Consider the following 27634-nt stretch of genomic DNA (forward strand, 5'->3'; position numbering starts at 1 on the left):
ACAGGATGCCAAGAGATCCCAGCCAGATGTCAAGCCACGAGGTAGCCTGCAGGGCACACTTCGCGACCTTCTCCTGGCTTATGATCTCTGTCGCCGAGATTGATTGACTGATTGATTGAAAGTTTTCTGGCATCCTGACATCTAAGGTCATTGACGGCCATAGCATTTATTATATATGAAAAATAAAAAAGAATTCAATAAAACCATAAAAGTTAAGAAGTCATTACAATAGTTAAATAGTTTTCAGAAGACCTGCTTCTGAAATAAATCTAAAAATTCCACTCGCATAGCAGGACACATCATGTCCAAGAATCTTGGCAAGGATGAACCTGCCATCCTCAACTCGAGCCTCAAACAGATATCTATTTCTTAAGTTAGTAAAATTAAGGCATTCGGTCAACAAATGCCTCACTGTTAAAGGTACTAAACAGTCCTCGCAATACGGTTGGTGTTGGCCCTTCAGCAGAAATTCATATCAACCGAGTGTGACCAATTCGGAGGCGAAAAAGTCGTCTCCCATTTTCGGGGTATCATGTTATACCTCCAAGGTGATATGGTATTTGTTACTTCCCTCATTTTATTGCCATCTTGACTATCCCAGTGCTGTTGCCATTTATTACAAAACTATTTCTTGATGTAAGGTAGGATATCATTACAGGGAATGGGATGCCTCCTTGGTAGCAACTCGGATGCAGCATTCTTCGCCAGTAAATCGGCCTTCTCATTCCCAGACACACCTACATATGCTGGAACCCAACAAAATTGAACTGTTATACCTCTCCGTCCAATAATAAAAAGCCATTCTAAAATCTTTAAAACTAAAGGGTTACTAGAATCAAAAACTTCTAAATCTTGAAGAACACTCCTTGCATCACTAAAAATGGTAAAATTACCCTCCTTTTCCAAACCAATTTTCTCAATAGCGGTTAGTATGCCATACAGTTCGGCAGTAAATATGAAATCTGTTAGAGGAAGTGCACCTCTACAATTGAAATCATTACTATGAACTCCAAATCCAACGCCAGCATCAGATTTGGAGCCATCAGTATATATAAAAGTCGATCCCCTATGTTCTTCGACATGTTCCATAAAGAGAGACCTGGATTCTAAGTCAGTCATATTCTTCCTAACTCAAATAAAGTATTTACAAAAAGATATGTCAGGTAATTTCCATGGAGGCGTTGATGGTACCTTGAATGGAAGCACATTAATTCTACAGTAATTAAATCCAGATTGTTTAATAATTGTTTCACCCGAAACCCAAAAGGTTGAGGAGATTTCAGGTGCAGCTCAAAGTAGGTTGAGTGTCTTACAAGGCTTGCAGTCTGAAAGGCAGAAGAATTAGGGAGTCTTTGCAATCTAAACCAATACCGAATAATAGACGACATTCGGTAAAGGTCTAGAGGCAATTCCCCAGCATCAACAAGGAGATTTGTGATAGGCGAAGTTCTAAAGGCTCCTGTGGACAATCTAATGCTAGCATGATGTAATGAATCTAATATTTTTAACCAGCTTGGGGTTGCTGAGGAGTATATTTCGCATCCATAACAAATTTCGGAAAAAATCAAGGCCTTGTATAATTTTAAAATTGTATTGCGGTCTGCCCCCATGATGTATGGGACAATACTTTTAAAAGATTCATAGCTTCAACACATTTAGCTTTTAATGCTTTCAAGTGAGAAACCCATGTAAGACTACAATCAAATATAAACCCTAAAAATTTAGCTTCACTTGCACATGGGATCCATTGACCTTTGATGTATATATACGGGTCTGGATGTACTCCCCGTATACGACAGAAATGGACAACTGTAGTTTTACTTGTCGAGAACTTAAATCCATTCATATCAGCCCAATGGATAATTTTATCAATAGAGTTAGATTTTTCCCTCAACCATTGCCATTCTGGCCCCAGGTAATGATATGGAAAGATCATCCACAAATAATGTTGTGAGAACATCCCGGGGAATGACTGAGTATATCCCATTAATTGCTAGTGCAAAAGGGGTTACACTCAGTACACTCCCCTGAGGAACTCCTTCTTCCTTGGAAAACTCTATGTGAAAGAAATGACTGGATGAATAGTGGTAGCTCTCCTCTCAATCCGCACTCATGGATTCTTTCAAGTATACTGTATCTCCATGTGGTATCATATGCCTTTTCAAGATCAAAAAAGACTGTCACATGGTGCTGCTTGGAAGCAAAGGCTTCACAAATGGAGGACTCAAGTCGTATCAGCACATCAGTCGTTGAGTGCATTTTCCTGAATCCACATTGAATGGGTGATAAAATATTCTTCTTTTCAAGGTACCAAATCAGTCTTGAAATGACCATCTTCTCCATGATTTTACATAAACAAGATGTCAATGCAATAGGTCGGTAGTTTGCTGCTAAAAACTTGTCCTTACCGGGTTTTAAAAAGGCTAAAATAATGGCTAGTTCCCAAACACTTGGATAACTATGATCATGCCATATTCTATTAAAAATGCTTAAAATAAATAACTTTGTATTAAAAGGTACATGTTTAATCATTGCATATGGAATTCCATCCGGTCCAGGGGTTGTATCCTTACACGTAGCAAGAGCAGAATCAAATTCTTTTTCAGTAAAAGGAGAATTGTATGACTCTTGCTTTCTTGTTGCGAAGTTTAAAACTTTCTTTTCTTCAATGCTCCTATACTGGTGACCAGGAGCTGCTTCACACTTGCACGATGCATTTGAAAAATGGTCAGCCAGGGCATTGCTAACTTCGGTTGCTCTAGTCATATACTGGCCATTCATCTTTAACACTGGTGGTGGGTTTGGGGTGAATTTGCCTGCCATCTTTTTGACTTTCCTCCACACAAATGATGATAGTGTTCTACTGTTAATGGAGGAAACAAATGACATCCAAGACTGGCGACTAGCTTCTTTCATGGCACGGCGGAACTGTCCTCTACATTTCTTGTATATGACTAAATTCTCCTCAGTACGGTGCATGCGCAATCGAGTTAAAGACTTTCTTGTGGCCTTGTGCAGGGCAGTTAGTTCCGATGACCACCAGGGGACTGGTCGTTGTCTGAATATCCCTGTTTTGGGAATGGAATTCACTCCTGCAGTGTGAAGAGATCCATTAAGTCTATGGCATCATCAACACTTTCAAACTGTTCTGCATTTCCTTCAACTTCACTTACCTCCCGAAATCTATTCCAGTCCGCCTTATCAAGATTCCATCGAGGCAATCTTTGTAAAGGTGGACCATTGTTGGTGTTTATAATGATTGGTGCATGATCACTAGTATGCCAATCATCTAATGTTCTCCAATTAAAATCGAGAAGACAGTTAGGGCTTGCAACTGGTAGGTCAATGCAGGACAAGGTACCTGTCTGTACATGAAAACGTGTGGGGTCTCCTATATTAAGGAGCCCGACATCTTCATTCTCCAAAATTGATGATATGATATTACCTCTTCCGTTTGCCAAAACATCACCCCATAAAGGATGTCTACTATTAAGATCACCTAGTAAGAGAAAAGGTTGCGGGAGTTGTTTAATCACCTCTACTATATTATCATACGAGATGTTATCATTTGGAGGCAAGTAAAGAGAACAGATTGTGTATTTTCTCCCTATATCAATCTGTACAAACACTGCCTGCAGAGGGGTACAGATGGACAAAGATATATGGGGAACATCTCGACGAACGTATATAAGACTTCCCCCATGGCTCCCTGCTCGTTGCTCATATGATGTTCTATAGCTAACATACTCTCGAGGACAAGGAGTATTAGCATCGAGCCTCTTTTCTTGTAGACATACAGTTATAGGGGAGTGCTCACGTATGAGGAGCTCGAGTTCTTCATATTTTGCCCTTAAACCCTGGCAATTCCATTGCAGAATGGAGGAAAAAACTATGATTTATTTTTTGGAAGACACCTTAGATGAAGTCTTCCCATTGGCAATATTTGATCTAACAATATTTCCCGGTGGTATCTCTAGAGAGGATCTTGATATAGTGGGTTTTGTGTTCTTTTTCTTTGTGTCCTTTTGACCTAATTGTTGAGGAGGATGGTGGACCTCAACTTGAATTTCTGATTGGTTCAATTTGCCTTCTAGTTGATCAGAAACATCAGCAGACAAGATATCATATTTATATGAAGTCGTGACTTTAATGTTTCTTATGGTAGGAGGCGAGAGAGATGAAGGTCTCTCTCTTTTTCGATTAAAAGGTTGTGATCTGTCAGGTTTTTGCACCTTCCCCACTACAGGTTCACCAGATAAATTAGTTTCGAGTGGAACCACCATCAGATCAGGCAAGGACACGGCCTGAGAGAGGTTTGTACTATTGTTTAGAATCTGAGTAGTTGGCTTTTGAATAACTTTCAGATCTTTAGGTATCTGTTTTGATTTTTCTACAATTTCTGGACATAAATTTTCGATGGGACTTTCAACCTCTTTAACTACTTTCATTTGTTTCTTCTTATTAGAAGTTGAGATATAATTTGCAGCAGTGTGGTTTGGCAAGTTTTTCTTCAGAACCATTGAAAAAGGTTGTCCTGGTCTTATCTGCTTTTCAAGAGCTCTTTTACGAGCCTCTTTAAAATTAACCTTTCCATGGTCCTAATGGCCTGAATTTCTTTTTCAAAAATAAACTTAATGCAACTTTTAGATGTAGCTGGGTGTGCTTCCCCACAATGTATGCAATTAGGGTTTTCTCTGCATAGTCCAAGGCTACTTTTTCCACAGTTGGCACAAACAGCTGGCTTACTATTTACTTTTTCTTTGCATTTCTGGTTAAATGGCCATATATTTGGCAATGATAACATCACAATGGTGAAGAGATATAAGGTTTCACCTTTAACGATAGCCAACCATTCTTAATAACATTTGGTAATCTACATTGATCAAATGTTATAATCAAAGTAGCAAGAGGAATACGTTTTTCTCCAACTCTCTTTCTCATTCTGACTACTTTAACTACTCTTTGACTTTTCAGTTCATCCTCAATTTCTTTTTCCTCTATAACTAGAAATTCTGGAGCATATATCACACCTCTACTCAGGTTGAAAGTAGGGTGCGAAATGCATTTTACACAATGACCATCGAATATTGTCAGTGTTTTTAGCCTTTCACCTTGTAATGGGGATAGTGTCTCTATCAAGAGACTTCCATTTCCTTGGGGTAAAATTTTTGGCTGCCCTCCACATAAATTGACTATTTCTCTGTTAGCTTTGAAAACATTTAAACGCTCATTTTTTCCGTTTTCAAATTCTAAGATAAAAAAATTTTCCTAATTCACTACTTCATAGTGACCAGGTAATATTTCTCACACGCTCTCTCTTCTTCTCTAGTGTTTTCTTATCATTATTTCCATAACGAATATATGGTTCCAGCGTTACTATGTTAGAACCCGAGTTGGAGCTGTCTGTGCCGAGGTCCATGTTTGTATTTTCCAGGTCGTCAACAAAGGGGTGGGTTTTTTGTTGTGAGCAAGCCGGGTTATCCACCTCTTATCGGAGGATGTCCATCCTCCTATCCCATGTGGCCCAACACGAGAAGAGGCTTCAGCGGGGACCAGTCCTCTATTAGAGAGGGGCTGCCTCTCTTTAGGTGGGCGTACACTGGTCAGTGGGGGTAGTTAGCCCCTCCCTCCGTCGACTCCAATGCCTGGCGTCACCCATTACCCGCAAATATGGGTGACTTAAAACCGGATCACTGGAGCCCGACTCTTAACAGACTTGGTCTGCACCCAATGGGGTCTGCCAGAGGGTGATGGCGTCTAAATTGGCACAGGTTGAGATGGAATGCCGTCCATCCCACACTGTGCTAAATCTAAAGCAGCATCCAAAGTATAATCGAACATGCCAAAGTCGTCAACAATATCGAGCCCAAAAGGAAGAGATGGGAGAAAAAAGAAATAACCAAAAGTAAAAGAGAAAGTGCTGACTGATTTATTTGGATCAACAGCTGGGTACCGAGGTCCAGTGGGAAGTAGTTCCCACTGTTCATTAGACCTTAGCTGCTGATCCCTAAGCCCCCATCCTCATCAAGGCTTCAGCATCTGGGGGGCTGTCGCCGAGAAGGTCACTTGCCGGCTAGAGAGTCTCTCAAGAGGGATTCCCTTGGTAAGCTCTTCCACAGAGTGGTGCAGGGGAAGAGCTAAACAAGCCTACTCCGTGATCTCGAGGTACCTCCTCTGTGGGATGCGAGGAGGCGGGAAAGCGATGGCGCATTGGCGCGCAGGAGATCGATGGCACGCAGTTGCGGGATCTGGAGAAGCAGGAAGGACAGGCGGGAGTGCAAGCGTGATGGAGATTGTTCGCGAGCGCGTGGGCCCGCAAGATCTCGGCGAGCTCTGGGCGAGCGCCCATGCGCAGTGGTGTTACCCCTAGCGCGTGGGTGTGCAGGAGGGCGCACAGCAGGAACTGGTGTCTGCGCGCGATGGGCTGACGAGCTGGCGGGGTCCCATGGTGCGTAGGCGATGCTGACGAGCTGGCGGGGTCCTATGGTGCATAGGCGAACGCTGAAGAGAAGAAGAAACTCCGTTCTTCCTTCTTGCGCCCAGATCCAGAGATTGTGGGCGCGCAGGCGAATGATGGCGTGCAGGCGAACACTGGCGCGCAGGTGAAGAGCGCTGGAAAGCAGGAGATCGTGGGCGCGCGGGGCGCGCATCAAGATGAGGGCACGCAGTTGTACACTGGCGAGGAGAAGATCGCTGGCGAACAGGAGAGCGCTGGCGAGCAGGAAAGCGCTGGCGAGCAGGAGAGCGATGGCGAGTAGTATCAGCTGCAGAAGGTCTCGGGCGTTGTCTCCGAGGATGAAGTTCTGAGCAGAGAGGACTTCACTGCAGGCGAGCGCTTGCGCGCAATTGCGCTAGAGAACGTTGGAGCGCAGGGGATACCTGGCGCTTAAGGGACTTGCTCACATAGTGAAAAACCCCCTTTTGCCCCGAAGGGACCGGTGCCTGTTGGATAACGGGATGCGTGAGCGCCCAAAGCGCGTCAGCTGCCAGGAACAGAGATGGCAGGTCCAAAGGTCTGGCAGGCGCAGGAGAACGATCAGCAGAGGTCCAAGGATGCAACTGCAATGGTCGGTGCATAGCGAGGAGGAACCTCTGCGGGGGACTGCGACGGAGAAGAGCCGAAGCGGCGCCTCCTAACTCCCTTGTGAGAAGGAAGGCCTCTAAGGCGAAGAGGAGGGAGAGCCTTCCGACGGATACGTCCTCTGGGGGCAGCAGGCAGACCATCGTCAGTCCTCCGAAGAGAAGTCTGTCAGTGAATTTCCCCGAGGGGGAGAATCACCTGCAGGAGAGAGATCGTTGGACTTAGCTCCTCCCTCGAAGGATGTTAGGAGGGAGAAACTAAGCCCTCAGCTGCATCGGGAACCAAGGCAGGGGTTTTACCTAACTCGTCGGAGGCCCCTGCCACAACAACGTCGACGATAGACAGAGGGTCAACCACTGGTACCGCCGGCGACTGTTTGACAGCAGCCCCTAACTTGATTATGTCAAATAGGGCTTCCCTGGAGGGCGAGCCCTTAAGCCCCAAGGAAGCCCAAAGCTGCAACAAATCATCATTAGTAAGTGTTAATAGATAAATCCTCCCATGGGGGAGGAGGAGCTGCTGCTTCGCTATGGGAGGCAACTCCCTCTCCCGAACCCAGAGGTCGGTCAACAAAAGAACGGCTACGCTACCACTCAGCGGCCTCTCGGAAGAGACCGATCGAGCGGGAGCTTCGGCGGTGGTTCAGGCTACGGAAGAAGAGTCCCTGGAATTTTCTTTCTTCAAGGAAACCCTTGAAGAAGAAAGATCCCTTTTGGACTACTTCTTCCGGTGCCGGGAAAACCTCTCCCACTGGGAGGTAGACCACTCCATACACACTACACACTTTGTCTCTATCACACCGTTGGCCCCTGCAGAACGGACTTAAGGTGTGAGGGTCCGTTTCGACCGCCGATATATATGTACCACAAGGGAGGTCAGGTAATCCAGGGCACTTCCGCATAATGGTAGAGGCTAACTTCCAAGTACACTGCAAAGAAAAAGCAAAAAAGATTAAGGCTGTCAATAAGCGAGGGTGGGAGCAGACACGTCTGTTCATCACCCGAGCCAAAAGCACAGAGCTACTCACCGGTGTGTGAGGGGGGGAGGGGTAGCTAGCTATCCCTCCCCTACCCCTTCACTAACTAGCGAGGGGGAAGTAAACCCTCGTTAAAAATCTAATGGCTTGTCATTTCAGCTACGCTGAAAGTAATACCCCTAATTAAACGGCGTGGTTTGTATTTCGGTTACGGAACAATTGGAAATTTGTATTTTTCCTAATTATTTGTACAAACCTGAGTCCTTTACTCATACTTACCCGTCATCACCAACCCGTAGAAAGTCCCGGCTGCAATCGAAGTGACTACTGTACTCAGTGAGCAAGCAGGGGGGCGGGGTTTCCTACTCCTGTCCGATAACCACCGACCAACTACTTACACCTTGTTATAGAATTTTAACCGATGTATTCCAGTTTTAATATTGTCATTCTTTTAAGTAAAGGACAAAGGTTTCGTTAACTTGGAAATCTTTGCACCAAGTTAAGGGTGATTGCTCATTACATAATATGAAAAATTGAATCTACTGATACTTAACCCTTTAACCCCCAGGCTATTTGGAAATTTCCGACCCTTAACCCCCAGGGGGTTATTTTTTTCCCAGCACATTTTGCAGTATATTTTCTTTAAATTGCTCTAACAGCCTTAATTTTTGTCATAGAGAGGTCGGGTTGGTCTCATTCTCTTGGAAAAGGCCTGAATTTTCTCAAAAATCTATCAAAAATATGAAAACAAAAATTTTTATAGCATCTTTTGCGAGGACGTACCGGTACATCCATGGGGGTAAAAGGATGGCTTTTGTGAAACATACCAGTACGTCCTTTGGGGGTAAAAGGGTTAAGAAATATTCCAGCTTTATACTTACCCTAGTTCTGGGCATCACCATGTACACAGCCACAGTGGGTCAAATCCTGGTATCACAACCTTACTTATCTCATGTGTGAGCCTGGTACTGTAGTCAACACACTTGGGCTAACCTTGGTAACAAAAGTACGAGGATGACAAATTCTGCCTTGCTTTCACCGTCTCTATGTACTGGCTTTATTCTGTTGAGGAAAAGAAAATATCACTCATGAATGGTGCATGATTATAATGTACACTTTTCATTATCCATTCACATGTCCATGCAATACAGTTAGTACCCGAGGTAAGAATACCATGCCTTTGAAGACTGGTTCTGAAGCGATTCCAGTCTCTCCTTAGTTTATATATACAGTAATACCTTGAGATACGAGCTTAATGCGTTCTGGGACCCGAGCTCATATGTCAATTTGTTCGTATCTCAGATCAATTTTTCCTATATAAAATAACTATAAAAACAAAATAATCCGTTCCCACCCACTGAAAAAACACCTATAAACAGTATATTACGTCCACGAAATAACAAATACCTATGTACTGGTTATGATCCTCAATAAAATGTAACATTATTACGGAGTTCTTACCTTCGAGATAGACGGTAGCAGCTAAAGGCGGTGTGTGCGGAAGAGGAGGGAGAGAGGAGGGAGAAAGGACGGGGATGAGAGCGACTTGACGGCAACACGTTCGGCACGCTACATTTTGTAACACTACGTAACATAACTTACTTTAAATTTAACTTAAATGAAATTAGCTTACTGTAAACACACTTAAAAATAAATGTTTATCTTACGTTACACTAAACTTCATTCTAATTTTTCTTATTTCCATTTTTTTACTTTTCTTCTTCTTCCGGCTTGGCTCACTTTTTGACTAGCTTTCACCTTCACTTTTTGCCGGCCTTTTTAAAAGGAACCTATCTAGAGATGTTTGCTTTTGTCTCCCCTTCAAAATGTTGCGAAAGTGACGTACACAAGTGTCGTCACAAAAGGCTAATGCACGACCACATGCCAACTTGTCCGGGTGACTTTTCCATAAAATTAGAAAACTCCTGCCACTTCGCTCGCATGTCTTTGATTTCTGTCGTAAAAAGGCGGCCCTCGTCTTCCACCTCCTCCTCGCTACTGAGCTCCTGCAACACCTCCAAATGTTGCATCTCCTGGAGCTCGATCAATTGCTGTGTCGTGAGCTCTTCCTGATGCTCCTCGATAAGGTCGTTCACGTCTGCCTCATCTACCTCCAGCTCCATGGACTTTCCAAGAGACACGATTTCATCTACTACAATAGGTTCGGGGTCATCAGGGTCTGGCGTATCGAACCCTTCAAAGTCCCTCTCAACGATGGAATCTGACCACAATTTCTTCCATGCTGAATTAAGAGTTTTTTGTGTGACACCCCGCTATGCATTGTCAATAATTTTTAAGCAATGGACGATATTGAAATGATCCTTCCAAAATTCACAAAGGGTGAGACTGGTGTTGTCTGTGATATTGAAACTTTTCTTGAACAAATGCTTCTTGTACAGTATTTTAAAGTTGGAAATCACTTGTTAGTCCATGAGCAGAAGGAGTGGCGTAATGTTGGGCGGGATATAAAGGACCTTGATGAATCTGTACTCATCAAGAATGTCCTCTTCGAGACCAGGAGGGTGACCTGGGGCATTGTCGAGGACCAGGAGACATTTCATTGTTTTTCTAAGCCAAATATTTTCTGACTACCGGACCAAAGCACAGATTAACCCATTCTGTGAAGAAATGCCGTGTAACCCAAGCCTTAGCATTAGCGCGCCACATCACTTGGTTTTTCTTTTAAGATCCTTTGGCTCTTGAAAGCATGTGGGTTTTCTGAGTGGTACACCAGCAGTGGCTTGACCTTACAGTCACCGCTGGCATTGGCACACAAGGCTAGAGTTAACTGGTCCTTCACGGGTTTATGGCCCAGTAGTCTCTTCTCCTCTTCAGTGGTGAATGTCCTCTTCCAGAAAAGGCCAGTTTCATCACAGTTGAACACTTGTTGGGGGATGTAGCCTTGTTGTGCGATAACCGAGACAAAGGCTTTGACGAAGTCCGGTGCGGCTTTCGAGTCAGAACTTGCTGCTTCCCCATGCCTCACAACTGAGTGTATCCCAGTCCGTTTTTTGAAGTTATCTAACCAGCCACGACGGGCTTTAAAGGTTTCCACTGGCGTCGAAGTCTCCCCTCTCTAGGCTGCTTGCTTTTCTTTCAAGTCATCGTAGATTCTGCTGGCCTTTTCACAGATGATAGTCTCGGTCACGCTATCTCCCGCCAACTGTTTCTCCTTTATCCGTATTAAAAGAAGCCTCTCCATCTTGTCATGGATATCACTGTGCAGCTTGGAAAGACTGGTTACTCCTTTGAAAGGCTTGGTGCTCTTAATAGCAACCTTCTGCATGAGGATGGTACATATTGTTGCTGTACTATACTCACATACCAGAGGACTGACCCAGGCGTAGTATTGACCCACAATCTCTGGTAAAACTGACCCAGAGTGGTTTTGAGGACTAACCCACAATGTTTATTTTCTTTTCTAAAGATGACAAATTCGTAAATAATTTGTATTTTTCATAAGTATACAAACCTTAGCCATTTAATAGGGATATTATTTTCGGCGTAGCTGAAATGATGAGAAATTAAAATTTAACGAGGGTTTACTACCCACACTGCTAGTTGTTGTCCATATAAATATATAAATAAATTATATATATATAAATATATATATATATATATATATATATATATATATATATATATATATATATATATATATATGGGTTTACTAACCACCCTGCTAGTTGTTGTCCATATAATATATATATATATAATATATATATATATATATATATATATATATATATATATATATATATATATATATATATATATATATATATATATATATATATATATATATATATATATATATATATATGCACACTGCAAACTGTGACACTAGTTTTATTTTCTGTTAGTGATCAGATAAAAATCTCCCATTATCACCAATCCACAGTTGGATAGCGTGATGATGAAAACTGGCCAAACCCAAGACTAGCACCCTCCCCCCCCTTCACACACACCTGTGCTTGAGCTCACTTTGCTTGGAGGTAGGACTTCAAGGGGGATAGGGCTGGCGGGCAAGTTTGGTTAAATAGCTAAGTTTTGTATAGTTGGAAAAAATACAAATTATCTATGAATTTGTCATTTGTTCCGTAAATGACATACAAACCACGCTATTTAGTAGGGGTGACTCGCCCATTAGGAAGGGTGGACGTCCCAGCCAGTACTGCACCTCGCTAGAACCTTGCTACGCAAGGACTGTGGCCTACGCAAGCTGTGTGTGAGGGTATAACGAAGTGTGACTCATCCTAGGAAGTTGATCTGAAGGTCTTTAGATGGAAACTTTAAACTAAGACTCTCCTAATACCACCTCATCAGGGTATGGGGACGTGACAGTATTAACTTAATACTAGGAACACAAGGAAACATGGTTTACCTGCAGTGGTTTGAGGTCAGCTATGCAGAGAACCTAGGATGCTGCTTTCCCCAAGAGAGGGGATGCTGATGAAAAGAATAAGGGCCAGACAAACCTTTTCATTCATGCAGACTAAGACCGGGTAACAATGCCCTCAACCTTCTGCTACTTGTCCAATAAGGAGCTTGAGGTTTTAAATCAGCTGTTGTGCATCCACCACAGGGCCGATAGAGAACGTATCGAGCCTCCTGTGGGTCACGTCTTGCAGGTAGTGGGCTGTGAAGGTTGTCTGACGCTTCCACACCCCAGCTTGAAGGACCTGTGTCACTGAAAAATTCTTTTTGAAGGCCAGGGACGTAGCTACGCCCCAGACATCATGTGCTCTAGGACGACGTGACGGAGGAGGGTCTGGATTCAGGGACAGATGAATCACCCTACGAATCCATGCCTAGAGAGTGTTCTTGGTGACCCTCCTATTAGTCCTCCCTGTGCTAACGAATAGCGCTGGCACATGAGGACGGACTGCAGCCGTTCTTTTAAGATATAGCCTCAAACTCCTTACTGGGCATAGTAGGAGATGGTCTGGGTCATCTGTTACAGAACGGAGACTCGAAATCCGGAAGGAGTCGAACCGAGGGTCCGCTACTCCCGGATTCTGAGTCTTAGCAATAAACTCGGGGACGAAGCTGAACTTTACCTCCCCCCATCCCCTTGAATGGGCGATGTCATACGAGAGACCATGAAGTTCGATAACACGCTTGGCCGAAGCTAAAGCTAGTAGGAACACCGTCTTCCAAGTTAGGTGGCGATCTGAAGCCTGGCATAATGATTAATAGGGAGGTCTCTTAAGAGACCTGAGAACTCGAAAAATGTTCCATGGAGGAGGTCTCACTTCCGACTGAGGGCAGGCAAGTTCATAACTTCGTATGAGTAGGGAAAGTTCCAGCGAAAAAGAAATGTCCATTCCTTTGAGCTTGAAGGCTAGACTTAAGGCTGAGCAATAGCTTTGCACCGCCGAGACTGAAAGGCGCATTTCTTTACCGCAAATACACGAGGAACTCCGCTATTGCTGGAATAGTGGCATCGAGTGGAGAGATACCCCTTCCACGACACCAACCACAGAAGACTTTCCCCTTTGCCTGGTAGACAGATGCGGATGACTTTCACAGATGTCCAGACATCCTAATCGCAACTTGTTGCGAAAATCCTCTCTCAGCGAGGAGATGCTGGATAGTCTCCAGGCGTGAAGTCGTAGCGAAGCTACGGCTTTGTGGAAGATGTTGGCATGTGGTTGTCTGAGTAGCTCGTGTCGCGGAGGGAGTTCTCTCGAAAGTTCCGTTAGGAGTTGCAGAAGGTCCGGAAACCATTCCGCGTGATGCCATAGCGGAGCTATAAGGGTCATTGAAAGATTGACCGATATTCTGGTCTTGTTGAGGGGGGGAAAGGCTTACACGTCGATGTTGTCCCACCGTTGTTGGAAGGCATCTTGCCAGAGTACCTTGGGGTCCGGGACTGGGGAGCAGTACAGCAGAAGCTTGAAGTTCAACGCTGTCGCGAACAGATCTATAGTCGCGGAACCCCACAAAGTCAGGACTTAGTTCGCTACTAGATGATCCAAAGACCACTTGGTACTCACTATCTGAGATACTCTGCTCTGACTGTCGGCGAACACATTCCTCTTGCCTGGAATGAAGCGAGCCGATAGCGGAATCGAGTGGACTTTGGTCCATCTCAGTATCTCTACTGCGAGATGGGATAGCTGCTTCGAAAAGGTACCTTCTTGCTTGTTGATGTAAGCCACTACTGTGGTGTTGTCGCTCATCACCACCACAGAGTGACCCGCCAGGTATTGTTGGAACTGTTGAAGGGCCAGAAAGACGGCCTTCATCTCTAGCAGATTTATATGGAGGCACTCTTCTGATTCTGACCACAGGCCTGAGGTCCTGTGGTGCAGAACGTGGGCGCCCGAAAACAGTGTCAAATCCGGGGGAAGGACGAGAAGATCCACTCCTCTTTGTAGGTTCTCGTCAGTCACCCACCACCGGAGGTCCGTCCGTTCCTCAGGTCCCATAGGGATCATGACGTCAGGGGAATCGTAACCCTGATTCCACCGGGACTTGAGTCGCCACTGGAGGGATCTCATCCCGAGGCGACCGTTGGGAACTAGACGAGCCAAAGATGAAAGGTGACCGAGGAGACATAACCACAATTAGGCGGGAAGTTCTTCTCGTCTGAGGAAAGGGCTTGAGACCCTCCTCAGCCTTGCTGTCCTGTCGTCTGATTGGAAAGCTTTGTGGAGATTGGTGTCTATGATCATGCCTAGGTATACCAGTCTTTGAATGGGAAGCAGAGATTACTTCTCGAGATTTACCATGATCCCCAGATCCTGGCAAAGTCCCAGAAGTTTGTCTCGGTGTTGAAGAAGGGATGACTCCGAGTCTGCTAGGATCAGCCAGTCGTCCAGATAACTGAGGAGATGGATGCCGATCCTGTATGCCAACGACGATATTAGGGTGAACACTCTGGTGAAAACCTGTGGTGCTGTGGAGAGACCAAAACACAGCACCTTGAACTGGTAGACCTTGTTGTCTAGGCTGAATCTTAAGTACTTCCTTGAAGACGGATGGACTGGGATCTGGAAGTACGCGTCCTTCAGATCCAGTGTACACATGAAGTCTTGTGGTCTCACTGCAAGTCTGACCGTGTCTGCGGTCTCCATGCTGAACGGAGTTTGCCTCACAAACTTGTTCAGAGCTGAGAGGTCGATGACTGGTCTCCAGCCTCCAGATGCCTTTTTTACAAAAAAAAGTGTCGACTGAAGCAGCCTGGAGACCTGTCGAGAACCTCTTGGAGAGCGCCCTTCTTCAACATCGTCTGGACTTCTGCCCAAAGGGCTTGCCCCCTTGCTGATCCCATGGCAAGGGAGCTCAACGACACTGAATTCGCTGTCAGGGGAGGTAGAGATGTTATGAATGGGACGCGATATCCCTTACTGATTACAGAAATCGTCCAGGAATCGGCCCCGAGTTGCTACCACCTGTTCGCGCAACTTTGCAGGCATCCCCCACTGGTGGACATGCAGGGGGACTGCCAATCCAAGCGTTTGCGGCCTCGGCCGCTCCTTCTAGGATTCTTTCCTCCCCTGGAAGACTTTTTGCCTTTCTTAAGACACCACCATCTTCTTTGCCGCTGCCAGTTTCGTGGTCTTGGTAGGGCGTGGCTGCTGGAGGTTTATAGGGCTTCGATGTCAGAGCCCTATGTAGGAGGGAGTCCTGGTTGGACTTCTTCCACCTCTCAGCGGCTTGCTCCACGTCCCTAGGCTCAAACAAGTTTATTCCCATCACGGAAGAATGTCTGAGCCTGCTGATATGTGTTAGGGACCTTTCGATGGAACCTCTCAGACATCGCATCTCGACGTTTTAAGATGGTGTTAGCCAACAAGTTAGAGACTTGGTGGGACAAACTCGATCGTGCGAGTGCCCGAGAGTAAAAAGGTCTCCATAGCCTTCCTGGTACGTTCTTTGGATAAATCCTCCAAACGTATCAAGATACCTAAGGTCCCTAGCCAGATATCCAGCCACGAAGTGGCCTGCATGGAACACTTCGCCACCTTCTCCTGGCTAAGGATCTCTGTCACCGAGAACGAGACCTGCCGGTTGGAGTGTCTCTCGAGAGGGACTCCCTTGGTAAGCTCTTCCAACGAATGGTGCAGGGGAAGAGCCAAACAGGTCTCCTGTAAGATGTCGAAGTACCTCCTCATTGGACACGAGGAGGTGGGAGGAGCTTGTTGCAGGCGTTGGATCGGCTAGAGGAGGCAAGCTCGGAGAGCTGGACTTCGATCTTGTCCCTGGCACTCTTGACCCCCTGAGACCAGGGCAAAGCCGCACTGGCCTTCGAGGGTTTTTGAGTCCCAAAGATTCGGTCCAAGACCGTGTCTTTGCCCTAACGAGGAGGAATCTCTGGGTCAGCAAACCCATTGAGTGTCCTCAGAAGGGTCAAAACCTGCCAGAACGCATGTTCTGACTCCTGCAGCTCTCCTCCTGAAGGACTAGCAGCGAAGTCTCCTGTCCCCAAAGGCTCTTCTTGGGGGGACTCGTGGATGTTCTCCAAGTGACTCACTGGCTCCAGTCTAAGTCTTGATGAAGACTTAGGTACAGTCTTGGAGTCCTTCGACTCCCTCCCGGGAGGGATGCAAGACACTAATAACGACGGGGGTAAGTTCTTCTCCACCCCTACCCGAGAAGACTTTCCAGCGCGAGGTGGGGTTTCCCTCATTGGTGCAATGGGGGAACGCCTCACCTCACGTGACTCCCCTGAGGACGGGAAGTCGTCGTCCGAAGGGGATGGAGAAAAAGTCTGGGGGAGTGAGGAGGCCTGTCTCAAAGACTTACGAGGAGTCAGCTTTGCCCTCGGAGAAGTTACCATGTTTGAAACTCCTCTTTTCCTCTTCAGGGGAGTAGAAGCTGCCGAGGATTTGTGGCCCAGGTCAGAGAGAACAGGCTTAAATGCCAGCATGACCACTCTGACCAGCGTCCCAAACCAAGGCTGCTGGCTGACGGCTGCGCTGTCAGATACTCCCTCTGGAGGGAAAGGGATTGACCGATCCCTAGGAGGAGTTACCAAAGGGTGGTTTGCCTGATAAGATGATGATGGAGAAGAAATGTCCCTGGACCTTTCTGGAACCTTCCCCCCTGCCGGCGAGCACGCTGTTCTGCGCTTGTGGGGGGGAGGGGAGGGGGGGTGTGTGTGTGTGGCGATGGTGATCTTGCCGCTCATTGTCCTACAGCCTCGCGCGTGGGAGGGTATTGACGATCGCGCTGGGTAATACCCGGGGTCGCGCGCGAGCGACTGTTGGCGCGAGTGCGAAGGCGATGGCGTGCGAAGGCGATGGCGAGGGTGCGCGAGGGCGAGGGTGCGCGAGGGCGAGGGTGCGCGAGGGCGCGTAGGAGCGCGTGCCGGAGACAGCAGAGGGTGCGCAGAAGAAAGATTGCGCAAGGGTGAATGTTCGCGGGCGCGCAGGCTCACGATGAAGAGCATATGCGGGTGATGATACCGTTGGGCGCGTACGCGCAGGAGAGACATCTCTTACGCGTGGTCGCACGTGTGCGCACATCAGGCTAAGGAGATAGGCGTGGGCGCGAGTGGGAGACTGCGCGCGAATGCGTGCTGGCGAGGGATGGCGCGCAGGTGGAAATCGACAGCGCGTTGGCGAGCGCTGATGAGCAGGGGAAGTATTCAACTTCCCTACTGCGCCCAGATCAGAAGATCATTTGCGCGCAGGAGATCGTTGGCGCGCTGGAGAACGATAGTACGCAAAAGGTTGAAGGCGCGCAGTGGCGCGCTGGCGATCAAGGGAGCGCTGGCGCGCATGTGAGCACTAGCAGGAGCATCAGCCAACGGTGAGTGCTGGCGCGCAGGTGAGCGCTGACGCGCATTATCAAAATCTTCAGCAGCAGATGAGCGCTGGAGCGTTAGGGGCGTATGCGCCAACTTGCGCATACGCCCTCGTTGCCCCGAAGGGACCGTTGCCTGTCTCACAAAAAACAGGATGGGTCGGCGCCCACAGAGCCTCAGCAGCCAGGAACAGCGATGGCAGGTCTGTCGGGTGGAAGGTCGACGTGTCCTTTGTAAGGACGACCTTCCACCGAAGGGGATCGCGAACAATCCGCAGAGAGGTCGAGGATTGTAGCTGGAACAGTCGGAGAACGATGACGAGGCTCCTCTGCGGCGATGACGATGAACCGAAGAGGCGCCTCCTCACACCCTTGTGAGGTGAAGGAAGGCCTCTCCGGCGAAGAAGAAGGCGAGCTTTACGCTGTATGCGCCCTCTGTGGGCTGTTAGGTCAGCGAGCTGACCGTCAGCAGTCCTCCGAAGAGGAGTCTCTGTGAGTGAAATCCCCCGAGGGGGAGAATCACCGGCAGGAGAGACTGTTGGACTTTGTTCATCCCTCGAAGGTTGAGCAGAGGGAGAAACTAAGCCTTCAGCTACAGCAGGATGATCAGGTGCAGAGGTCGGCGATACCACATCGGAAGCCTCTGCCACCAAAACGTCGACGATAGACAGAGGATCAACCTCTGCCAAAGTCGGCGATTGTTTGACAGCGGCACCTAACCGGATCATGTCAAACAAGGCTTCCTTGGAGGGCGAACCTTCGAGCCCCAAGGAAGACCAAAGCTGAAACAAATTAGCGCTTACATTAATATTTAAATCCTCCCCCGGGGAAGGAGGAGGAGCTGCATCGCTATGGGAGGCAACGCCCTCTCCCGAACCCCGAAGTTGGGAAACAGAACAATGGCCTACGCTACCACTCGACGGTTTCTCGGAAGAAGCCGATCAAGCGGGAGCTTCGGAGGAGGTTTTGGCAACGGAATAAGAGTCCTTGGGATTTTCTCCTTTCAAAGAAACCTTCGAAGGAGAAATATCCCGCTTGGACTTCTTCCGTCGCCGAGAAAACCTCTCCCACTAGGAGTTAGACCATTCCCTACAGTCACCACACTTATTAGTTATATCACATTGTTGGCCCCTACAATAAGGACAAAGGGTGTGAGGGTCCGTATCGACCGGCGACATTAAACGTACCACAAGGGCGGTCGGGTAATCCAGGACACTTGCGCATGATAGCAGAGGCCAACTTCAAACACACCTGTAGAGGAAAAAGCTAAAGGCATTAATGGCGATCAGAGAGGCGAGGGTGAGAGCGGACACGTCCGACTACCACCCGAGCTGAGAGCAAAGTGAGCTCAAGCACAGGTGTGTGAGGGGGGGGTAGCAAGCTACTCTACCTACCCCCCCCCCGCTAACTAGCGGTGGGGTAGTAAACCCTCGTTAAAATTCTAATGGCTCGTCATTTCAGCTACGCCGAAAGTAATAACCCCTATTAAATAGTGTGGTTTGTATATCAGTTATGGAACAAATGGTTATTTAACACTTTTGAGATTTGTTAAAGGGTACAGAACCTAACAAACCCACCTAACCTAACCTAGTAGTTCCCAGGTCACAATCCCTAGCCGGGGGCAAGGCCCCAGACCCCCTTCTCAGGTCACACCCATTCGCCGGATTAATTTCATTTAAGTATAGATTTCTTATATAAAATTTACCAATGACTGTTATAAAAGTTTTCATTACAACATATAAGTGTTAATGTTACATGGAATCCATATGTTATATTTAATCAACTTTAATAATATATGTAATAAGTATAAATAAACATTGTGGGTCAGTCCTCCAAAACACACTGGGGCAGTTTTACCAGAGATTATGGGTCAATCCTCCGCCTGGATAAGTCTTCCGGTTCCCCTGTACTCTCATATTGGCGAGCCAGCTCAGTCACTCTTACATCACTCTGATGTTTTACGATTATTTCATGCTTTATCTCGTATCATCATACGCTTTTTCTTTTCACTACAAATCTTTGCACTCTCTTGCTTTGAACCCATTGCTTACTCACTTAATTCTGTGCTGATTAACGCAAAATACGCGTAAAAAAAAGCAAACACTACGGCCAATGCTAGGAGATAACTTTACACGACGGAGATCTGACAGGAAAGACCGAGCGATGTTCTCCTGGCATTGGCACAGGAGGGATAACACAATGAGCTTTACGTTCATTTCACTATGTGTACCGTAATACTCGCTGTGAAACTTTGCTATAACATCCACATAAGACATAATGGCAGTCATTAAACTTTGTTACATTAGGCTCCATAATGTACAACCAACATGGAATGCAACTACAAAGGGACTGAGGAGTCATCCTAAGAAAACTGAGTATGTCACACTCGAGCATTCAAACATGCCCAAATATGCTAAACTTTGTAATATGGTAGGGGAAGGAAGGAAGAAGAGGTGCTCGCAAACGAACGAACAGGAGCAATTTCATTGGTAGAAAGGCTAGTGCACGAAAGGTATAAAGTTGTCATAGCACAGCAAGATATGCAGCCTACATACTAACATATGCAGCCTACATACTAACCAGAGCAGATACGTGGTTTGTAAATTGTGTTGAATAAATGTTTCTGGGGAATAGAATTAGTATATTTGGCGATTTTTCGTGGATTTATTATGCCTCCCAGGGAGTAATGTACAGAGAAGAAAAACTTCGTTATACGAATTATCAATTCACCAGTAAATTCCCCCCCCCCCCCAAAAAAAAAAAAAAACACCCAGGTTCCCACTGGGTGATCCCAATTACCATAAGATAATCTATTTGCGACAGACATAAAGGTCAATTTCGAAAACAGCAGTTTTTCTACACAAAAGCGCATTCCTTCACGACCGGAACTATAATACCGCCGAAAGTTTTAACTTGCTAGCTTTACCCGTCCTTCAATATATTGTCCACTAATCTACCTTCACATGGCTTTATGCCCGCAGAAGCTATTGCTCTCTCTGGCGTAGTCTCTAACATAAATTTACTCCATTCTGTTATGGTATGCCAATTGGGACCAAATATGCCTCATCCAATCCAGAATTAAAGCTAGCCAAGGCTAATTTAAGATTGCATTGCCTAAATGATTATCTGCAGTAAACATTACTAGTTCATTTCCTTGTAATACCAAAGACTATCTAATGCATGTTTATATAAGAGCAACTTCCGTATATAAATTTATACGTTTGCTATTAAGGGGATAGAAATAAACTTACCATATGAGATCTTGTTGTTTCCGACATGTGTGACGACAGCAGACTGACAATCTGCGGCCGGCCGCCAGTGTTGCCAGATACGGAGATTTAGGGTGTCTGGTGGGGATATTCTGTACAAATATCTATGAAAGGAGAAACAAAGATGAGTAAACCTTTATATTGTTGCAAATAGTTTACTTGCACTTATATGAAGTATACTGAAGTGAGTTATGTCACTATATTAGTAAAGCTTACAGGATCAGAAGAAAATATGTTTGTGGAAATGGGGATTTTTGGGTTGTTTGGGGGATTTTTAGACTAACTCATCTGGCACCACTGGCTGTGGCCGGCTCCAAAGACTAGATACTGAAGGAAGTTAGGAAACGTGCTGTTCAAGAAAGAAGGAATAGAGAAAAGAAAAGAATATATCTATCAAATGTGGAAAAAAGAGAGAAGAAAATAAAAGAATTAGAATAAAGAAGAAACCCAAGGAGGTGCCGATGGAAAGGCAAATCCCTCCGCCCAACAACAAGAACAAGAACAAGGTTGGACCTGATAATACTCAAATGAGTGTGCTATGAAAGATGCCAGATACTCCCATCCTAAACGAATGGCTCCATCTATTAAGTGAGCGGTTAAACATTCACAGCCGTAATCCTTATGGGAATATAGGATGGAGTTCGATTGTAAATTTGCGACATATCATTTCATAATTTGCATTACTACGTCAGTATATTCTATTCTTATATTAATGACGTTCTTAAATTTTAGATAACTAAATTTTAATTTTACAAAAGGGTACATTTAGAGATTAAGAATACATATCCTTATGTTTCTCAGTCTGTTTTTTCAGAAACTTAATAGCTATATCTCTTATAATTGAGTTGATTTTCTTACAATTTCAAGTATTGTATATTACAGTCCTTTTTTTAAATATTCTATACAATATCACGTTCGAATAAAGTAAAACATACTGTATATCTGATTTGTTAAACTTAGTCATATGTGATGTGTAGGCATACATTTGATTACAGTTTGTAGGCCATTGTAGAATGATATTAGATGTATATAAAACAAAGTTTTAATTTTTTTATTGAAATGGAAATGCATGATGCACTCATGTATAGCCTACTCTTTAGTAATATAAACTAATAAATGTATAGATATACAAACAAAAGGAATAAAATAACTAATTGAATTGAATCACACACAAAAATAATCAAAAGGGGGTGGAAATAGAAATAAGGTAGCATACAAGCCAACCAAAAATGAAAGATAAATCATATCAAAGGAACTTTAATAAATTATACATAAGAAAATATAATAGTAAATAATACACATATAAAAATTGTAACCCCCTCCCCAGACAAATAACATACAAGCAAGCTAAAGTTGCGTCATGAATTACATGCAAATAAACTCTAATATAATTATAAATATGAGAAAACATAAAACTGAAAAAAGGATTTCTTCATGACTTGAATACATCATGCAAACAAAAGACAAAGCAAGTATGCAAACATAGAAAGCACAGACATTAAACACACATTCAATGTTCATGAAAATACAAACAAATACAGTTCACAAATACTGTAAAATGTTTGTCTTTATTTAGGAAATAGAAAAAAATAAGAAGACAAGGAATACTAACAAAATAATATGTTGAAGCAGTATACTCCTGTAATGCTACTCGGGTGTGCAAATAAGATGAAATATTCATACACTTATAAGTTAAATCAAAATTAAATATAATACATACCACTAAACATGTTCCTAACGCCAAATATGTCAGCTCCCGAGAAATACATTATTTCAATAGCTTTATGAACAAATAAAAAAGTTTGAGAAAAGTGTATTACGGATGCCTAGCCTTAATCTTATATACATTATCAGTGGGGTTTACTCATTAGTAGCACATATTTCATGTATTATACTCTTAGAACTCACCGTACTTTATCCTTGGGAACATGTGAAACACCTAATGAGAATCAGTTTCTTTTCGTTTATTAAAAAAAAAAAAAAAAAAAAAAAAAAAACACTGACTTATTCACTGCTGGCGCCATGATTTCGTTGTGTCAACTGTCAAATTATGAATATAAACAAACAGACGACAAACGATATACCTACAACGCCATCTGAATACTGGGCGGTCAAACTATTGTATTAACTTTGGAGTTGCCAACTTGTATATTAACATTCATATTTTGAGCCTTCCTATCTTCCTTCCTATATAGTCTTTGGCCGGCTCCAAGGATAATAGAGACAAGAAACACAACAAGCTGACAGTGTTGCCAGATGGGTCAGCCTAAAAATCCCCAAACTCATGATAAAAAATTCCCAATACAATCCAAAAATCCCCATTTCCCAAATTATATTTTCTTCTGACCCTGTAGGCTTTACTAATATAGAAATTACTCACTATACTTCATATAAGTGCAAAAAAACTAATTGCAACATTAGAAAGGTTTACTCATCTCTGTTTCTTCATCATAGAAATTTGATGGGAAATTTTGGGTGGGGAAATGTCACAAACGAGTGATTTGCAGCAATAATAATAATGGTAAAAAATGCAAAATAAGCACAAGATAACCAGTTGGAATAATATATGGTTCATGTAAGTGGCTGAAAACATACCAAAACGTGATTATTTAACACTTTTGAGATTTGTAAAAGGGTACAGTGCCTAACCAACCCACCTAACCTAACCTAATAGTTCCCAGGTCACAACCCCTAGCTTGGGGGCCAAGCCCCTAACCCCCCTTCCCAGGTCACAGCCCCTAGCTGGCCCTCCGGACCCCCCCCCCCCCCCCCATTCCAAGGTCACAAACATTCCCAGGTCACAACTGCTAGCTGGACCCCTTCCCAGGTCACAAACTAAATGTAAATCACAAAAAAATCTTTAAATAATGAAAATGTAAATCACAAATAATTCCTTGCCTCATGATTGACACCATGTTTTTTTTTTCTTTTTTTTCAATCTTTATAGAAGCTTTGCAGTAGAAATGTGCTGGTCTTCCCGAAAAATTGAGTCAGAATCGGACCTTTGATGCCCTATTTCGCGGTTATTTTTTAATTTCACATGAGAAACAATCGCTTTACACAGATTTCCATCATAATCAATTGCCGACATAGATAAAATTACACTAAATTTCGAAATAGATTGTACTTCCCTTAAGTTCCTTCTTGGAGATGTCTTTATGTGATGTTGGTTTAACTCAAACTGAAGGGAAGGTTGGGAAAAAAAATGGCTGTTGTAAAACTACATCGGGGAACTTGGGCATTAATATTTGGAAGCTCGTAATTGGTTAAAAAGTAAGGTAATAATTACCCCATACAAAAATCAGAAAAACTGTCCAAAGCGAATTCAAGCAACTCATGCGCAATAAACGGATTTTGAAGCAAAGCGAAAAATCTATTTTTGGGTGAGATGGCCATGTCGTCCTGATGGAAGCTTCCTATAGACAGCTTTCTAAGAGATATTTGGCTACAGTGATACTCCCAGAGAATTGACCATAGGTCTCCAGAATTCTAACTCCTGGCGTGAATATCCTTAAAATTTATCTTAAGGATATCGCATAATATCATGGGACGTATATCTTGATACGACACATGGCAATCTTCACCCCGAATAGTGTTTTTGCCTTGAGGGGGAAGAGTGGGGAAATTGAAGGGGATCCGTTAATCAAGGTTACCCTTCCTCCCCTACTATTACAGAGCTCCAAGATGTTGCTCATTCCTTGTAGCATTGAGCATGGTGCTACAGATATAGTAGTTTCGTGAGGGAATATTACCTAAGCCTTTTCTTAGAAAAGGAGGGTAGGTCCATCAGGACGACATGGCCATCTCACCCAAAAATAGATTTTTCGCTTTGCTTCAAAATCGTTTTTTTGGGCTCAAGCCATGTTGTCCTGATGGAAGTTTACCTGAGAAATACTTGAAAGTACTGTATCTGTGGGTTTGTATAAGTGCCTTAACCTTGGGTCAGCTTTTATACGGTCATCCAGACCACTGAAAGATATGACGATATCGTTATACGTCATTACCGCTAATCATGGAACAATGTTAGGGCTTCCTGCCCAATGCAGGGAAGTGTCTTGCTAGACAATTAAAGCTCAAGGTCTGTATACGTGTAAGAACTAAAATAAGTATCAACCAGATGTATTTGTTCATATACATCAGTACCATAAGTATAAGTTTTACTTAGGAAAATAAGTAAAAGGACTCCGGCTACTTTTTATTTTTGCTACTTGTGGGGCAAAATAAGAAGCAATTACACTTTCAGTCATTTATTTACGATAAATGATTAAATAGAACAACATGTGTAATATAACATAAAAGAGAATTATACATTCAACATATATAGACAATGTTTTTCTACCTGAAAGGGAAGAAAAGGGTTAATGCCACTCACAATAGTTGAGAGAATTATTAAGATAATTTTTACTGTAAATGTTGGATACTATCAACACTCTGTACAATGTACACATGGCACTAGTGTCATTTGTATAATTCTGTACCTAGAAATGAACAATCTTAGTGTCACCAGGGTGACACTCAATAAAAAGATATTGCACTGGAAGGTGTCAAACCTTTTCACCCAATTGATAAGTCCCAATCAATTCACTGTTCATCGCAGCACTAGACGACAGGTTTTACCACACTACCTGCGACACCACAAAATGTTTGAGATTGTGCACTTGCTTCGCATAATGTTTATAAAACACTCTGGAGGATTTCCAACCAGTGTATGAGCAAAGACGCTCAAAACCCATATACTGAAAAAAGTTCAGTAAGGAAGCAATTTTTCTCGGATCATGACCTGCGGGTGTACTATCAGGATTCGCTCTGCGAATGAAGTAGGTGAGCTTCGCCCTTAGTTGTTTTAGGGATAAGTTCGATCCTGAGGTTTCGCCTTTGAAGAGCTGTCCTCCCCTGAAGTCTGAAGTTCTTCGAAGATAGACCTCTAGACACACTATTGGACATAGAGAGACATCTTCCTTCAGAGGGCAGATTCTCCAGGGACCCCACCTGTTGACGGGTAGCTCGTTTTTGGCGAGATAGGTAGGATCAGGAAAGAGATTCAGTTCTCCCACTTCTGTGAACTGAATATGGCCCTCGTCTCTTGATAGGGTTACTATTTCACTAACTCTAGCCCCTGAGGCTGTAGCGAACAGGAAAATCACTTTTTGGGTTAGATCCTTAAGAGAGCAATCTTCATTGTTCAAGGTTGAAGCATAGTGTAAGACTCTATCCAGAGACCATGAAATGGGCTTCGGAGGGGCTGCAGGTCTAAGTCTAGCGCATGCCGTCGGGATCTTGTTAAAGATTTCGTTCGCCAGGTCCACCTGGAAGGCGTATAGAAGAGGTCTAGTCAAGGCTGACTTACACGTAGTTATCGTGGTGGCAGCCAGGCCTTGTTTGTGAAGGTGGATGAAGAAGGACAGGCAGAAGTCTATTGAGATTTCTTTTGGCCTTTTTGCTTTAACGAAAGCAACCCACTTTCTCCAAGACGATTCGTATTGTCTTCTGGTTGACTTTGACTTGTATTCTTCTAAGAAGTCTATACTGCCTTTTGATATCCCAAATATTTTCTTTACTGCCAAGGCGAGAAAATCATGAGATGAAGGTTTTTGGTTCTCTGTGATGAAGCGAAGACAGTCGACTTCTGAACCAGTTGAGATAGAGCTGGGTTCAGTAGAGGGACCAGCCTCAGTTTCAGTTCCATCACTAGAGGGAACCAATTGCTCCTGGGCCACTTGGTGGCCACTAGTGCTGCAGTTCCCTTCAGCAGGAGATTGGTTGGAGGGAACAGGAAGATCCGGGTCCATTTGTTCCAATCGATGGACATGGCGTCCGTCGCCTCTGCCAGAGGGTCCTTGTATGGGGCTACATATCGAGGTAGCTTCTTGTTGTCGCTTGTCGTGAAGAGGTCGATCTGCAGTTCCGGGACTTTTTCTAAGATGAAGGAGAATGAGTCTGCGTCTAAGGACCATTCTGACTCTATCGGCTTTAGCCTGGATAGAGCGTCCGCCGTCACATTGCGGAACCCTTGTAGGTGATAAGTGCCATCTCTTCTTTTTCGCTAAACGAAAGATGGCTAACATCACATGGTTGATGTGGGGCGATCTCGAGCCTTGTCGGTTCAGACATCTCACTATCACTTCGCTGTCCAAGACCAGCCTGATGTGGGCTGACCTGATAGTTTCTTCAATGTCAAGAGGACTGCCATGGCCTCCAGAATATTGATGTGAAAGGTCTTGAACAGAGATGACCAAGTCCCTTGGGTTTTCCTTTGATGGGAGTGGCCTCCCCATCCTTCCGTCGAGGCATCCGTGTGGATGGTCACCGATGGGGGAGGTGAGGTGGTTGTAAGGGAACGGTCCTCGTTAGGCTCTTGACCTTCGACCACAGCTTGAGAACTGATCGTAGTAAGGTTCCCTTGGCAAAAGAGAACGACAAGCACCCGTGTCTACCAAAAATCGCACGCTCGTTTCTGCATCATGTAAAAAGAAAAGATTAGAAACACGGGAGGCCACCGCCACATTTTTTGGCCACTGACAATCCTTGGCACATTTCTTCGCGGTTGCCCCG

General features: G+C 44.5%; 1 long non-coding RNA gene across 2 annotated transcripts in view; it reads right to left on the bottom strand.

Moving 5' to 3' along the window:
* LOC137655877 (uncharacterized) overlaps positions 1-21582 on the bottom strand; it is a 39548-nt gene extending 17966 nt beyond the window's left edge. Inside the window, exons 1-3 of one of the 2 annotated variants that reach the window (XR_011046892.1) lie at positions 21299-21582; positions 21065-21186; positions 8939-9119 (exon numbers count right to left, since the gene is read on the bottom strand). This is a non-coding gene — a long non-coding RNA (uncharacterized lncRNA). Of the gene's footprint in view, positions 1-8938; positions 9120-21064 lie in introns of both variants that reach the window. The other variant, XR_011046891.1, reaches the window with a different exon arrangement.
* Positions 21583-27634: the final 6052 nt, after the last annotated feature.

This window comes from Palaemon carinicauda, chromosome 16 (assembly GCF_036898095.1).
Source record: "Palaemon carinicauda isolate YSFRI2023 chromosome 16, ASM3689809v2, whole genome shotgun sequence".
Lineage (NCBI taxonomy): Eukaryota > Metazoa > Arthropoda > Malacostraca > Decapoda > Palaemonidae > Palaemon > Palaemon carinicauda.